The sequence below is a fragment of the Callithrix jacchus genome, chromosome 16, assembly GCF_049354715.1.
Source record: "Callithrix jacchus isolate 240 chromosome 16, calJac240_pri, whole genome shotgun sequence".
Classification (NCBI taxonomy): Eukaryota; Metazoa; Chordata; class Mammalia; order Primates; family Cebidae; genus Callithrix; species Callithrix jacchus.
In genome coordinates, this window is record NC_133517.1 from 86608010 (window position 1) to 86622104 (window position 14095).

The following is a 14095-nucleotide window of genomic DNA, read 5'->3' on the forward strand; positions in this document are numbered from 1 at the left end:
AATGAGTTAAAATTTTGTGAGACATAGAGAAAAGAGGGAAACCTTTCATCTATTTAAACATCTCTGTTTCCAAATAGGCTCATAGGGTAGGGCCAGAAAAACTAATTGATTAATAAATTATTTGATTTTTGCTTTGAGAAATTTCTACCTGCTTAAGTGGTTACTTTTCTAGTATGCTGTTAGCTTCTCTACATCTCAAAAATCCTTACTCATATTAGTCAAAGCAATAAATATTGTATCAGTCATTTAGATTACTAATCTGTGTGATAAGTTCAATTGATTTAGATAACTTAAAGAAAATTTTGTTAGCCTGACTACACAAAATGTAAAATTTGCTTTTCTGGTCTCATAATTAAAACTACTTAATTTTATCATCAACCATGTAGTTTGCCTGCCTGCCTGCTTGCTTATTTATTTATTTCAGAGTCTCACTCTGTCTCCCAGGCAGGAGTGCAGTGGCACAGTTGTGGCTAACTGTAACCTCCACCTCCCAGATTCAAGCGATCCTCTCACCTCAGCCCCCAGAGTAGCTGGAATTACAGGTGCATGCCACCATGCCCAGCTAATTTTTATATTTTTAGTAGATATGGGATTTCACAACATTGGCCAGGCTGGTCTCGAACTTCTGACCTTAAATGATCCAATCCTTTGACCTCCCAATTTGCTGGGATTACAGGCATGAGCCACTGTGCTTGGTCCCATGTAGCTTTTATTTTAAAAGCAAAGAAAAAAACATGGGACTTCACTGTTTAAGTGTTTCTATATGGAATGATGTAACAGAGGAAAGCAAATATGCTTATTTCTAAAATATTTTCAAATGTCTTCTTTGTATGTTCTGCTCATGTACCCCAAAACCTAAAATGCAATAAAAAAATTTAAAAAAAGATAAAAATAAATTGGCTGAAGAAAAAACAACAAGGGGAAAATTTACAAAAATTTCTATGTAACATTTGTCTGTTGCTTTTGTTATCCATTTAATTTAAGGACTACAGGAAATGTGTGGGAAGCAATAGGTTTTAGATACTTCTACAGAGGTCATTGTGTATCTAACATCAGTGTTTAAACATTTACCTCACATGCTACTATTTGGAAAAATACATGAAATGTTGTGACAGACAATCATAGAGAGAACAATCCCCACTAAGACAGTCAGACACAGACTACCGGCCTTTTAATATAAAAAGGTAAAATATGAATATAATATAAATATATATAATATAAATAAAATATAAGGCAGTCAGTATACTTTATCCCCATAACCCCAGTAGAGTTTTAGTATTTATAAATCTTATTTTAATGTCTTATTCAGACTAGTTTTTCATGTACTCATAAGAAAATTTAACAAGCCACTCTCATTTAAGAGATTCATAAATAGGTCAAAGTGAATTAAGATACACTCATGTCCCACAATATGAATTGTCTTTTTCTATGTTTGACTAATCACAAAAAATGATTAAAATTAGTTAATAAAGGTTTTTTTAGTTTCATGTGTTGATTTTGTAGTATACTGATTTCTAATATGATATAACAGTTCTTGATATACTGAGTGTTACTAATCAATATGAAATGTACTATTTTTTAGCTTGGAGTAACGTCAGTCTAATACATTGTTTTTATAAATGAAAATTGTGAGGTAAACAAATCTCAGGTATAATTGCACTGAAGGACAATGACTTCTCCATATCTTGGTTCCGTTTTACTTTGGCAACTATTATTTCCTTCTTTGTAGACCAGGCTTTCCGTAGGTAGAGAACAAACAGCCTGATACTATGAGCTGCTGCTTCACATACACCCAGCTCTTTCACTTAGTCAAAACTGAGAGAAGCTGGCTTTTCAAACAATTTATCCATCAAACAACCCATTCCAATCTTCTTTTGAGTTAGGACTGCTCCCTTGTTCTTATCATATGCTTTTGATAAGACTTCCAATTATACTGCCTATCAGGCTTAAAGTTAAATGAAATTTTAGTACTCAATTTTCAGGACATAATACTTAGTCTGGGATAATGAAAATGATATATTAAGGCCAATTAAAGGTCTTTTCATGGTTGTTCATATTTTGACATATAATTATAGGAGCCAGGAGTCTTAAATTTAGGCATTTGCTTTATACTAGTACTGTAATTATTGATTCTTTCTTCAAACAGCAGCCCAATAATAATTTGCATAATGTTCATTTACCAAGATAAATCAATAGACAGCAGATTATTAATTAAATTAATCTAAATTAATAAACATATATTTTGGATTTGCTATGTGTCAGCAGCTGTTCGGGATGCTACTGACTTACACAAGAGATGATACAGTCAGTTTCTTTATGCTTATACATGGATTTACTCAGTGCTCATAGAAATTGACCACCATGTTAGTGGATAAAGATATTGCCCAGGTAGTGCAGTCGTTCTCAACTCATTCAAAATTAATGCATCCCCTTATATAAAATTAATATTTTATAATACTCCCTTTAATCTCCTAATTGAAATATATGTGTAGTATCAAGATATCCACATTTCAAAACTTTCAAAAAGTTATCCACATCATTTCAAAATTTCGATATAATACCCTACCTACTAATAAATAAATCATATATAAGTTAAAATAAAATAATGTTTATTTAAACATATAAGTGCTTTTTGAAATAAAATGACTATTAAAGATTCACAAAATATTCCCTATACCCAGTGCTGCATCCCAGGTTTTGGATCCCAAAAGACTGAGGTGGTTTGATTGCATATGGTAGTTACATATACTTGTTTTGTTTTATTTTGTCTAAAATTTCCTAAATCTCCATGCACTGTGCCACACATACCTGCCCATCGCATCTGTATATTGAGTACATAAAGAGAGTAGTTCAGACGTGCAAAATGCTTTTCTAAACTTTCTCAAGAATTACTCAATTACTTTAGCTTGTATGACAAAAAAAAATTTTGATTTTCTTGTTTTATTTTCTTAATGGAGAACAAAATATGATAATCCATACACTACATTCTTCTAGGCTTCATTGATGGCTGTAATGGGCCACTTTACAGTAGCATTTTTAAGCTTCTGTTGATCATATGTTTGGCTGAATTTCTTACAGCTACTAAATGAAAGATGCCAGATAAAAATGCTTATTTATACTCAGTTTATTTAAACCTTAGAAACACAAATGAGTTTATAGTGACAGAAAGCAGACTGGTGGCTGGTTGGGGTTAGCTAGCGGTGTGTGGTGGAGAAAAAATTTCAAAAAAAAAACAGCAGAAAATTTTTGAAGGTGACATACATACTCACTTTCTTAATTGTAGTGATTATTTTATGATTGTATGCATATATCAAAATTCATCAAATTGAAGATTTTAAAATGTGTGATTTAATATGTGGCAACTATGCTTTAATATTAAATATTGCAAAAAATTAAAATTCTACTGATAGTAATAAAGCAAATAAAGATCCTTAAGCAACTTAAAAAACAAAACAAAACAAAAACTTAGGATTGAGTATGGAAAGATAATTAATATAGCATGCTAGAGTATAAACTTATTTGATCACATTTTTATTTATTTATTTACTTATTCATTCATTCATTCATTCATTCTTTGAGACATGGTCCCTCTCTGTTGCCCAGGCTGGAGTACAGCGGTGCAATCATGGTTAATTTGTAAAATTTTGTTTAGAGATGTGGTCTTACTATAATCATTTGATCAGGCTGATCTTGAACTCCTGCGTTCATGTGATCCTCTTGCATCAGTCTCCCAAAGTGTTGGTATTACAGGTGTGGGACACTATCCACAGCTACAGTAATTTTTTAAGTATCCACTGGGAATTTTGTTTTGGCTTATATATTAATACGATATATTATAGGGAGTTGATAATTCTGCATCCTATGTTTTCTAATCAAATATTATGGGGAAATTGGAAGTGGATTTATAACAACCATTAGAAAAATCAAATGTGAATAAGGGCATTGAAAACCTGAGAGTAAATATTAGAATTGATCTCTGCATTGAAAATGACAGCATGGTAAAATTTTATTTCCATGTGTAAACAAGTGCAGAACCTTTATAGAGTTAAAACTCTAAGTTACAGTTAAAAATTTAGTTGGCCATAATATTAGAAATACACTATAGAAATACACTTAGAAATACTTGGCAGCAACTCTAAAGAAATATGGTGTTTAAACAACAAAATTTGGCCACGGCAATTTGGCAAATCAAGTAAAAGGCAATAATTTGTCTGCCTTATACTTCTTAACTGCATTAAAAATTTTCATAAATGTTACCTCAACAATGATGTACAGAGAAAAATGATACATGAATGTAAAACTACATTCTATTTAGGGAAGGCATCTTTTTAATGCTATAAATAAGGTAGCATAATTATGAGTAAATATGTAAATTTGTAAATAAAATATTAATAAATGTATTGCATATAATAGTGTAAATAATGAGTTTCATTGATGAAACTCAAGCAGATATTTTTATTCTAAACTGACTCTTATAGATATTAAATGGTTGAAATGGAAAGAAACACTTCCATGTGAAAGCCATATCCAAGTTTTAATATCTGAAGAGTGAGATTTGAATTCCAACTTGGGTTGTCTTTATTTTGGACCAATCTTGTGAACAGATATTTTTAGTGGCATGAATGAAAAGCAGGAGCATAGCCATTCTGTAGAGGACTAATACACACCACAGCATGAGTGTCTGGTATTTTCCTTGAAGGAAGGCTCATTTACATTGACAGTTGTCTTGAAACGGGCAAGGTTCTGAGGCAGTAAATGAGAACTAATTATGTGGGTCACATGTAGAGGAGAGAGTGTTTTTTCTTTGTTTTTCCTCTGGTGTCTTTTTATTCAAGCCTGTCAAAGATACGATGAGCATTTCTAGTAATCCAGGAATAATTTCTGGTGAGAACAATACTACTTCCTAGTGGTCCTTTAGAAACGGGGGAAAAAAAGTGATTTCTTGGTTGCCACTTAATATAATTAGAAGAAAGAATCAGGGATACTAGCTAGACTTTATTTTTTCTCTTGAGATAGAGAATCAGTAATGGCATGGTCTTTACTTGCAATCTCTGACTCCCGGGTTCAAGCAATTCTTCTGCCTCAGCCTCCCGAGTAGCTGGGACTACAGGCACATGCCACCACACCGAAAAAATTTTGTATTTTTAGTAGAGACAGGATTTCACTATGTTAGCCAGGCTAGTCTCAAACTCCTGATCTCATGACCCGCCTACCTCGGCCCAAAGTGTTGGGACAGGTGTGAGCCACTGTGCCCAGTCAATTCTAGTCTTTTTGTATTATAAACAAGTACTGATAAATATTCACTGAAATTAAAAGCCTGCTTAAATTATCTGAGTTCAGAATCTAACTGTATTGTACATATAAACACAAGTGTTTTAGGATAAATTTAATATACACATGTTTTTCCTGTAATGTCACTTTTGTGGACATCAAGGTAAATTGTGCCTTCTTTGTATATAGTTACTGACAAATGATGACACTGCTGTGGCATGATACTTGAATTGTTAGCACAATGTGTCTACTTATGTAGCAGCCCCATCACGGTTACCTACATTGTAGCAACTGATTCTACTTATGGTTACCACCTTTAACCATTTTTCTTTTATTTTCCTTTAAATATGTTTTTGAAGAGATGTGTATCTATGTTATATTATTTATGAAATTTAATTCATTATTTCAAATAGAGATGACAAAATAATTGTTATCAAAAGAATTCACTCTAACAGAGCTAAGAAATACTGACATTGTAGACAAGAACTTAGGGATGGGTGATGTGGCTCACACCTGTAATCCCAGCACTTTGGGATCCCAGCAAGTGGATCACCTGAGGTTAGGAGTTTGAGACCAGCCTGACCAACATGGAGAAATCCCTTCTCTAATAAAAATACAAAATTAGCCAGGCATGGTGGCACATGCCTGTAATCACAGCTACTCAGGAGGCTAAGGCAGGAGTATTTCTTTGGTTGTCATGAGCTGAGATTGCACCATTGCACTCAAGCCTAGGCAACAAGAGTGAAACTCTGTCTCAAAAAAAGGTAGCACTATATGTTATCTTTATATTAAACTACATTTCTATTATAATAAGCCTCCTTTAAAGTGTTCCTTTAAAAATCTCAGCTGGATCTCAGCATAAATAAGGGAAATTTGAGAAAAGTCTTGGGACTTGCTAGTTATTAAAAAAATGAATATTAAAATATTTCTCAGTGATAAAATGCTGATTGGCTAAAATAGTTCAGAGATGAGTTCAACTCTCATGTAAATAAGCTGGAAGTATATAGCATTGCTGTACCTTCTAATTTCAGGGAAAATACCTGAAGATTGACCTCTGAATACTCTTGATTCCAGGCACTAGTTTGGAGGTAAATTAAATTTTTCCTCAGACTATAGAATATTGTCACATTTGTCTTTGTGAAATTCTCATATAAATATGTTCAAAGTACTTATAAAACCATAATGAGGAGTATAACTTCATTTTCGGATATTCAACTGAGTACAATTCTAAGCCTCACCCTTTCTTTCCTCCTGTGGGCACAATCTGGACAAACTGACAACAAAGCCTGGGTGTCACTCCTTTGGCACCGGCAGGAGAGTCGAACCACATGAGCCCTTTCCAACACAGAGAAGCTCTCATTTCTGCCTCATCCCTAATCACAATAAAAACTCAGGCCAGACTCCCTTCCTTGCTTTCTCAATCTATGTATGAGCTGCCCCGCTTTCCCCAGAGACCTCAATTATATAGGTAATACACCTTCTCATATCCACTTGGGGTGTGCTTCTATGTGTGTGCATGTGTGAGTGTGTGCGTGTGCGCATTTGATGTATATTTTGCATGTGTTTTGCATGTGTGTGGTGTGTCTGGTGTGTGTGTAGCATGTGTGTCTAAACATTTAAACATTTAAATTAAATCTTGGGTAGGGGTTCACTTGCCTTTGCAAGAGGCCATAACAAAAGTAGAAAGATAGGAATTCATTGGGCTATAAAGTGGCATGAATTGTTTTTGTACTTGCTGGCCAACTGTTTACTTAGTGAATGGAGTATGTTTGGAGCTATTTGGTTAAAAATATGCCTTCAATATAGTCTAGCTGTGAGTTTGGAAGAAGACACCTTGTGAGTGGTTTACGTATCAGTGGCTGCTGTTGCCTACAAAGGCTAATACACTGCGGTTGTACATCACCAAATTGATGTAGATAAGTTCACAACATATACAGAATCACATTTAGTCCTCACCATAGAACTATGAATTAAGTATTCAGTAATTTTAGAGGTAAAGGAATTCAAAGTTACTATAGTCAAATAATTTACTCAATACATACAAGTTGTGAGACTCAAACTAAGTTCAATTCCAAAAACCCGTTCATAATCATTTCATTGTTAATATAGCCTCTTATTTTAAACCTTTAAGAATTAAATTATTATGAATTCCATTCAGAAAGCATTCCTGTACTAACATTATTTAGAAAAGCTTCTAATGAGTTATAACTGGAGACCAACTGAGTGAAGGGCTTTATAATTACACATTGATAAAAAATAAGGTGAGATGTAAAATACTGGTAAAATGTAAATAATGAAAAAGGAAAAAAAAAGATACATCAAATTTATTCTAAGTTAAACTCAAATCTCATATTCTTTTAAAATTGGAAAAACTGTATAATTATTTCTATATTTGTATATTAAATATTCTCCATTAATTGGTAGTCATTGTACTGATGTCTTTAAATATGGTAAAGTTGATAATTTGTAAAAGTTAATTTTTTCAGTTTCCAATTTTCTAAAAAAAATCAAGCAGTACCATAATTAGCAATAAATTTCTCTATGGCTTGCTACTTTTAATTCTTTCCTTTAACTTGGTGGATCTAAATTTATTCAACACTTATTACAAGACAAATTAGAGACATAATACAAAAAGATTTCTCCTCAGACAATCTGTGTTATTTAATGAGAATTACTTCCTTTGTCATAAATTGCACAAAACTATAAGTGGATAGTCAAGATGAGAAAAATGTGGTCAGTGTCAAAATTGACTTCCTCTTCCTTCAGTTTCCCTGTCAGTAGCCAGTAAAATAATTAATGGTAAAAAATAACATCTAAGGTTTGTTAAGAATTCCTCTATTAATCAAATTTCTTTATATCTATTAACCTATTTATCTCCTACAAAACTTAATGATGCAAGTACTTATTATCATTATTTTATAGATTAAGAAATTGAGAAAGCTTTTCCTTATTTTGCCAAAAGTCACAAGTAAAAATTGTAGAGGTAGGCTATAAGTCAGATTTCAGAGACTATGCTTCTAAACATTTCTTATATTGCTTCCCTATTATGGCAAAATAACACAACATCAAAATGTAATTGGATTGTGGTTTTTAATTTTTTAAAAAAATTACCATATCTATGCAATGCTAAAAGAAATATTTGGCTCTTAAAAGGTTCTAAGGAGATAAGAGGAGAGGATCAGTATAAACAATTGAATATATCGCTCATTTTCAACTTTCAAATTACATTGTAAAATCAATTAAGTAGATAATAAACATTTTTTTAAGAAAAGTAGAATACAAATGAATGGAATAAAGTTCATGACATTTAGAAAGACTATGAATTGACTAAGAACTTTTATTTCAATTACACACATAGAATAAAAGATATATGTATATACTGGGTCAAAATGTAAAGTACATCTTTTGCTATGATTTAAAAAAGTTTTTTAAAAATCCACTGGGTCATAATTATCAATGTATGAGCTCATTGTTTAAATATTAATCAATAGCATACTAAGAAAATATGAGATTTTCTTTAACCCAATTTTTTAAAATCTGTAGAAAGCTGACAGGTAACCACATTTAATGGTAAAAGTATGCTTTGAATTTAAAATATGGAACAAGGCAGGGTGTTCTATTTCACTACTTGTATTTTAAGTTGTATTAAAGGTTGTTGTATTAGTCTGTTCTCATACTGCTATGAAGAAATACCCAAGCCTGGGTAATTTACAAAGGAAAGTGGTTTCATTTACTCACAGTTCTGCATTGCTGGGGAGGCCTCAGGTATTGCACAATCACATTGGAAGGCAAAGGAGAAGCAGGTACCTTCCTCTCAGGGCGGCAGGACTGAGTGAGTGCAAGCAGGGAAAAATGCCAGATGCTTATAAAACCGTCAGATCTCGTGAGAACTCACTAATTATTATGAGAGCAGCATGGGGGAAATGGCCCCAATCATTCAACTACCTTCACCTGGTCCTGCCCTTGACAGGTGGGGATTGTGAATATTATTTCAATTATAGGTGAGATTTTTAGTGAGGACACAGCCAAACCACATCAATTATGATCAGTGGAATCAGTCAAGAAAAAAAGGAAACACAAATACCCATATTGAAAGAGAAAAAGTAAAACTGACCTTGCATGCAACACAAGTATCTAAGTTGCAAGTCTGATGAAATTTACAAAAAGAATTTACTCAGATGAATCATTGAATTTGGAAAGGTTGCAAGACATAAGGTCAATATAGAAAAATCAAGTATATTTATATGTAGCAACAAACAATTTGAAATTGAAATATAAAAGCAAGATCCTTTACAATAGCTTCAACACTTGAAATACGCAGAAGGAAATGTGAGATAACTGATAAAAGACTTCTGTACTTAAAATACAAAATATTATTGTGAGAGAATTGAAAGAAAATCTAAATGAATAAAGCAATGGCTTTTTATAGTTTGGAAAGTCAATATTGTTGAGATAATTATTGATAAATTGATTTACAGATTCAAGACAATCCCAATCTCCCAATCAGAATTTCAGCAGGCATTTGTTATTACTGCTGTTGACATTAACAAGCTGATTCTAAAACAGAATGGCTAAAACAACATTAAAAAAATACATACTTGGAAGACTAACCCTATCTAATTTAAATAGCATAATCAAAAATAGCATAGCAGTGGATAAAGATAGACAACCAGTTGAATGGAATAGACTGAAGTTTCTAAAAATAAAATTAAGGATAGATTAAAAAGTTGAGTTTTGACAAAATTGCAAAGGCAATAAAAGGGAGAAAGCATAATATTTTTAATGAATGGTGCTGGAAATTGGATATCAATATGCAAAAATAAATAAGTGAACTTGGTCCCATAGCTCAAATCACATACAAATATTAACTCACAATGGTTGATTTATCTATTATAAAACCTAAAATTATAAATCTTCTAGAGAAGGATTCCCCAACCCCCAGGCCATATACTGATAACTGTCTATGACCTGTTAGGGATCCAGCCACAAAGCCAGAGGGGAGTGGCAGGTGAGTGAGCATTACCACATGAGATCTGTTGCCTTTCATATTAGCAGCAGTATTACATTCTCACAGGAACCTGAACCCTACTGTGAACTACATGTGCAAGGGATATAGGCTGCGTGCTATTTATGAGAATCTAATGCCTGAAGATTTGTCACTGTCTTCCATCACCCTCAGATGGGACTGTCTAGTTCCAGGAAAACAAGCTTAAGGCTCCCACTGATTTTACATTATGGTGAGTTGTATAATTATTTCATTATGTTTTACAATGTAATAATAACAGAAATAAAATGTGCGATAAAAGTAATGTGCTTGAATCATCTCAAAACAATCCCCTGAACCCCTGTCTGTGGAAAAAAATTGTCTTCCATGAAACTGATCCCTGGTGCCAAAACGTTTCAGGACCACTATGTTAGGTAAAAATATGGCATAAAATTTATGTAACTTTAGGTTAGGCAATAATTTTAAAAATATTACACCATAGTGCAATTAATTAAAGAAAAACCAACTCTGCTCTTCAAAGCTACTAAATACTGCAAAATTTTAAAAATGTTAAAATTTTACCTGATGTGGGTCATGTAAATTAAGTCCCTTAAGCAGCTTTCTTTGACCTAAAGATGAGTATGAAAAGATAGCTAATATTGCATGGTAAAGAACAATATTGGTACTCTGGATATTTTAAATTTAAATATCATGTTGGTGATATAACTCATGTGCAATTATTCATCATATTCTAATCTCTCTATGGTTTATTTTCTTCACATATACATTGGAGTTTATACGACCTATACTCTGCAATTGTTGTGGCAAAACCATATATGATTGATCCCTTTTATTTCATCCCCACCTCCACTCCCCAAAATTATTTCAGTGGTAGCTTAACATTGGGACATTAATCAAAAAAGTTTCCTCATGAGAAAACAGCAGTTCATTCAATTCAACAAAATTTTGCTTCATGTATACTAAGTACAAAGCACTATTCCAGGTGCTTGGGTATAAGAATAGGCAAAAGTTTCTGACGTTATGGAGCTCACATTTTAGAGATGAGATATATACTAAAACCAAGTGCATATGGCAAGTCAGATTCTTCATTCTTTCAACATTTATCTATTATCTCCTGTAGTTTTAAGTATATCAGAAGATGATAAATACCATGAGAAAAAGAAGGAAAATGGGACAAGGACTTAGAAGATTGGAGGAAGACTTTATTATTTTATACAGAATGGAGGAAGGAAAAGAGTCCCCTCATAAGCAGATTTTTATCGGTGAAGTTAAAGACAAGAATAAAGTGAGGGAGTGAGCTGTGAGGATGTCTAAGGAAAAAAATTCCAGAAGAAACAGTAAGTGCTGTAATGTAATACAACAGAAAAGATTCTGATGAAAGAGCACTTCTGGCTTATTCAAGAAAATCGTATCACCTTGTACCACATACAAAGTTAACAAATTCAGGAAACAGGGTTAGATTTTCTCCAACAATCACTAATCAAAAATATGTTCTTCACACACATAGGTGGTCATAATTGTGAGCTGAGTGGGCTACACTGGGAAATTATATGATGCCTATATTAGTCAGGATTATCTAGAGAAACAGAACTAATAGAAGAATATATATACTGCCTAAAACCTAAATTTACAGCCTGCCAGTCTAGTTTATACAACTTAGGAGGCTCTGAATCTCTTCAGAAACCTAAATGATCCATACACATACGCAGAGAAAATAATTTATTATGCCAATAACCAGTATAATCCCCTTCACTATTTATATTCAGAGAGTTTATATATATATATATATACATACACACACACACACACACACACACACACACACACACATACACACTCTATGAGTGCTTAGCAGAATGCACAGTCCTGGTTTTGGAATAGCACATTTTTAACAGTGTATATCGCCCTGCAACAAAAGGCATGGCATATGACATGAAAACACTAAAGTCCATTCTTAGTTTTCTTTAATGAGCTCGCCAGCAACTTTCTTTACCACAGGTATTTATAACATTATAGGGTCTTCTGAGTCATATAGTCCAAGTGGCAGGCATGCCTTTACCAAACCCATCACAAAGCCATTCATATTTCATGCATGATTGAAAACTGTAAATCTTCTCTGTCACTTAGAAAATGTGCCAGGACAGTATCCCCAAGTGTAAAATCTACTCCAACCAGAACCTAAAAAGACTTACTAGGCATCATGGTGAATAAAAATGTGAAATGAAATAATTCTTCCTTTTTTCTGATGGACATGTACCATATATCCTATATCACTGCCCCTTTTGAAAACTTTACTGATATGGTTAACCCCTGGATATTTGGTGGGTTTATCTCCTATGTTTTAGAATTAACATCTTACCGAATTCCAAAGTACTTTTCAGTACCAGCACATTTGATCTATGTATAGTATGACATCAATATACTGAATTAAATTGATATAATAGGTACCATCTTCATGCATCCTTTTGGAATCTAAGATGGCATGAATATCTGGTATTCACCCCCTAGAAAGTGAAAACGTTCTTTATTTGCTAACTTAGTTGTGGAGGGTAATTTCAGACACAGACCTGGCATTCATCATTATAATAACTCCTATCACCCAGAACAATAAATTAATGTGGGGATTTTATTAATGCTCAAGAATGTCTATTAAAATTGTACCAAAGGGAATACTGAATAGAATTACAATACCCTATTCTTCCCACTAAGTATAACTAAAAACCCTGGACATTACTTACAAAACTAACAGAAGGAGACCATGAAATGAGAAAAGAGGGGACAGCCTTGACCTTGGCAACAAGGGCTAAGATAGTTTTTAGTTTACAGGGATTTCCTTTGTCTTATATACTCCAAGAAATAAAATCAGATACACAGAAAACAAACAATGATTAAAAATGACTCCTCAACATGCCTAATGTATCTAACCAAAGGACCAGGAAAGTAACATCTAAGGAAGACAGAAGACTTTTAGACAAAGTTGACTACTCTAACCAAATACCACACACACAATAAAAACTGTCCCAATCCTATCCATACTGGCAAAGGCAAAGGGATAGCATAGACTGTCACCACCAACAGATTGTAATGAGGTGCCACAACAATCAGGTAGGGTAGTTTCAAAAAAGGCTAAGTAAGAATCAGAATAGTTTCACACTTCCACCAAGGTGGCCAAATAGGAACAGCTCCGGAGCGCAGTTTCCAGCGAGAGGGATGCAGAAGGCAAGTGATCTCCACATTTCCAACGGAGGTACCAGGTTCATTTCAATGGGACTGGCTGGTCAGTGGGTATAAGCCAAGGAGGGAAAACCAAGGCATGACAGGGTGCTGCCTTACCCAGGAAGTGCAACTGGCCAGACGACTTCCCTCCTGCCCAAGATAGGCCATCAGGAGGGAAATTTTTCCCTCTGGCACTCTGGTTCAGATACTGTGTTTCTCCCGTGTTCTTTACAACCCAAAGACCAGAAGATCCATGCTGGGCCAACAAGAACAGGGAGTTACCAGCACAGATCTGAGTGGCTGTTCTGGCTAGTGCCACAGGTTATCAGTGCAAATCTGGGTGGCCATTTTGGCTGGCTCCTGGAGCGCCTGCCAGACAGAGCTTCCCATTCCCCAGAAGAAGTGGGAGGTGAAGGCAGGGATCCAAGTGATACAGCTTGGCAGGAACCATCCCCTACAAACCAGCAAACTGAAACCCTCTGGCTTGAGAGTTTCACAGCCAACAAATCAGTTTGAGCTGGACCCTAGATGATTGAACTTGATGGCGGAAAGGATATCTGCCAAGGTGGTTCTAACATACCTGTGTAAACAAAAGCCAGAGGA

The 14095-nt window shown here is 34.0% G+C and overlaps 1 long non-coding RNA gene across 1 annotated transcript in view; it reads right to left on the minus strand.

The window, feature by feature from the left end:
- LOC128929825 (uncharacterized) overlaps window positions 1–9117 on the minus strand; it is a 497835-nt gene extending 488718 nt beyond the window's left edge. Inside the window, exon 1 of the long non-coding RNA XR_013528218.1 lies at window positions 9010–9117. This is a non-coding gene — a long non-coding RNA (uncharacterized LOC128929825). The remainder of the gene's footprint in view (window positions 1–9009) is intronic.
- Between the last annotated feature and the right edge of the window lie 4978 nt (window positions 9118–14095).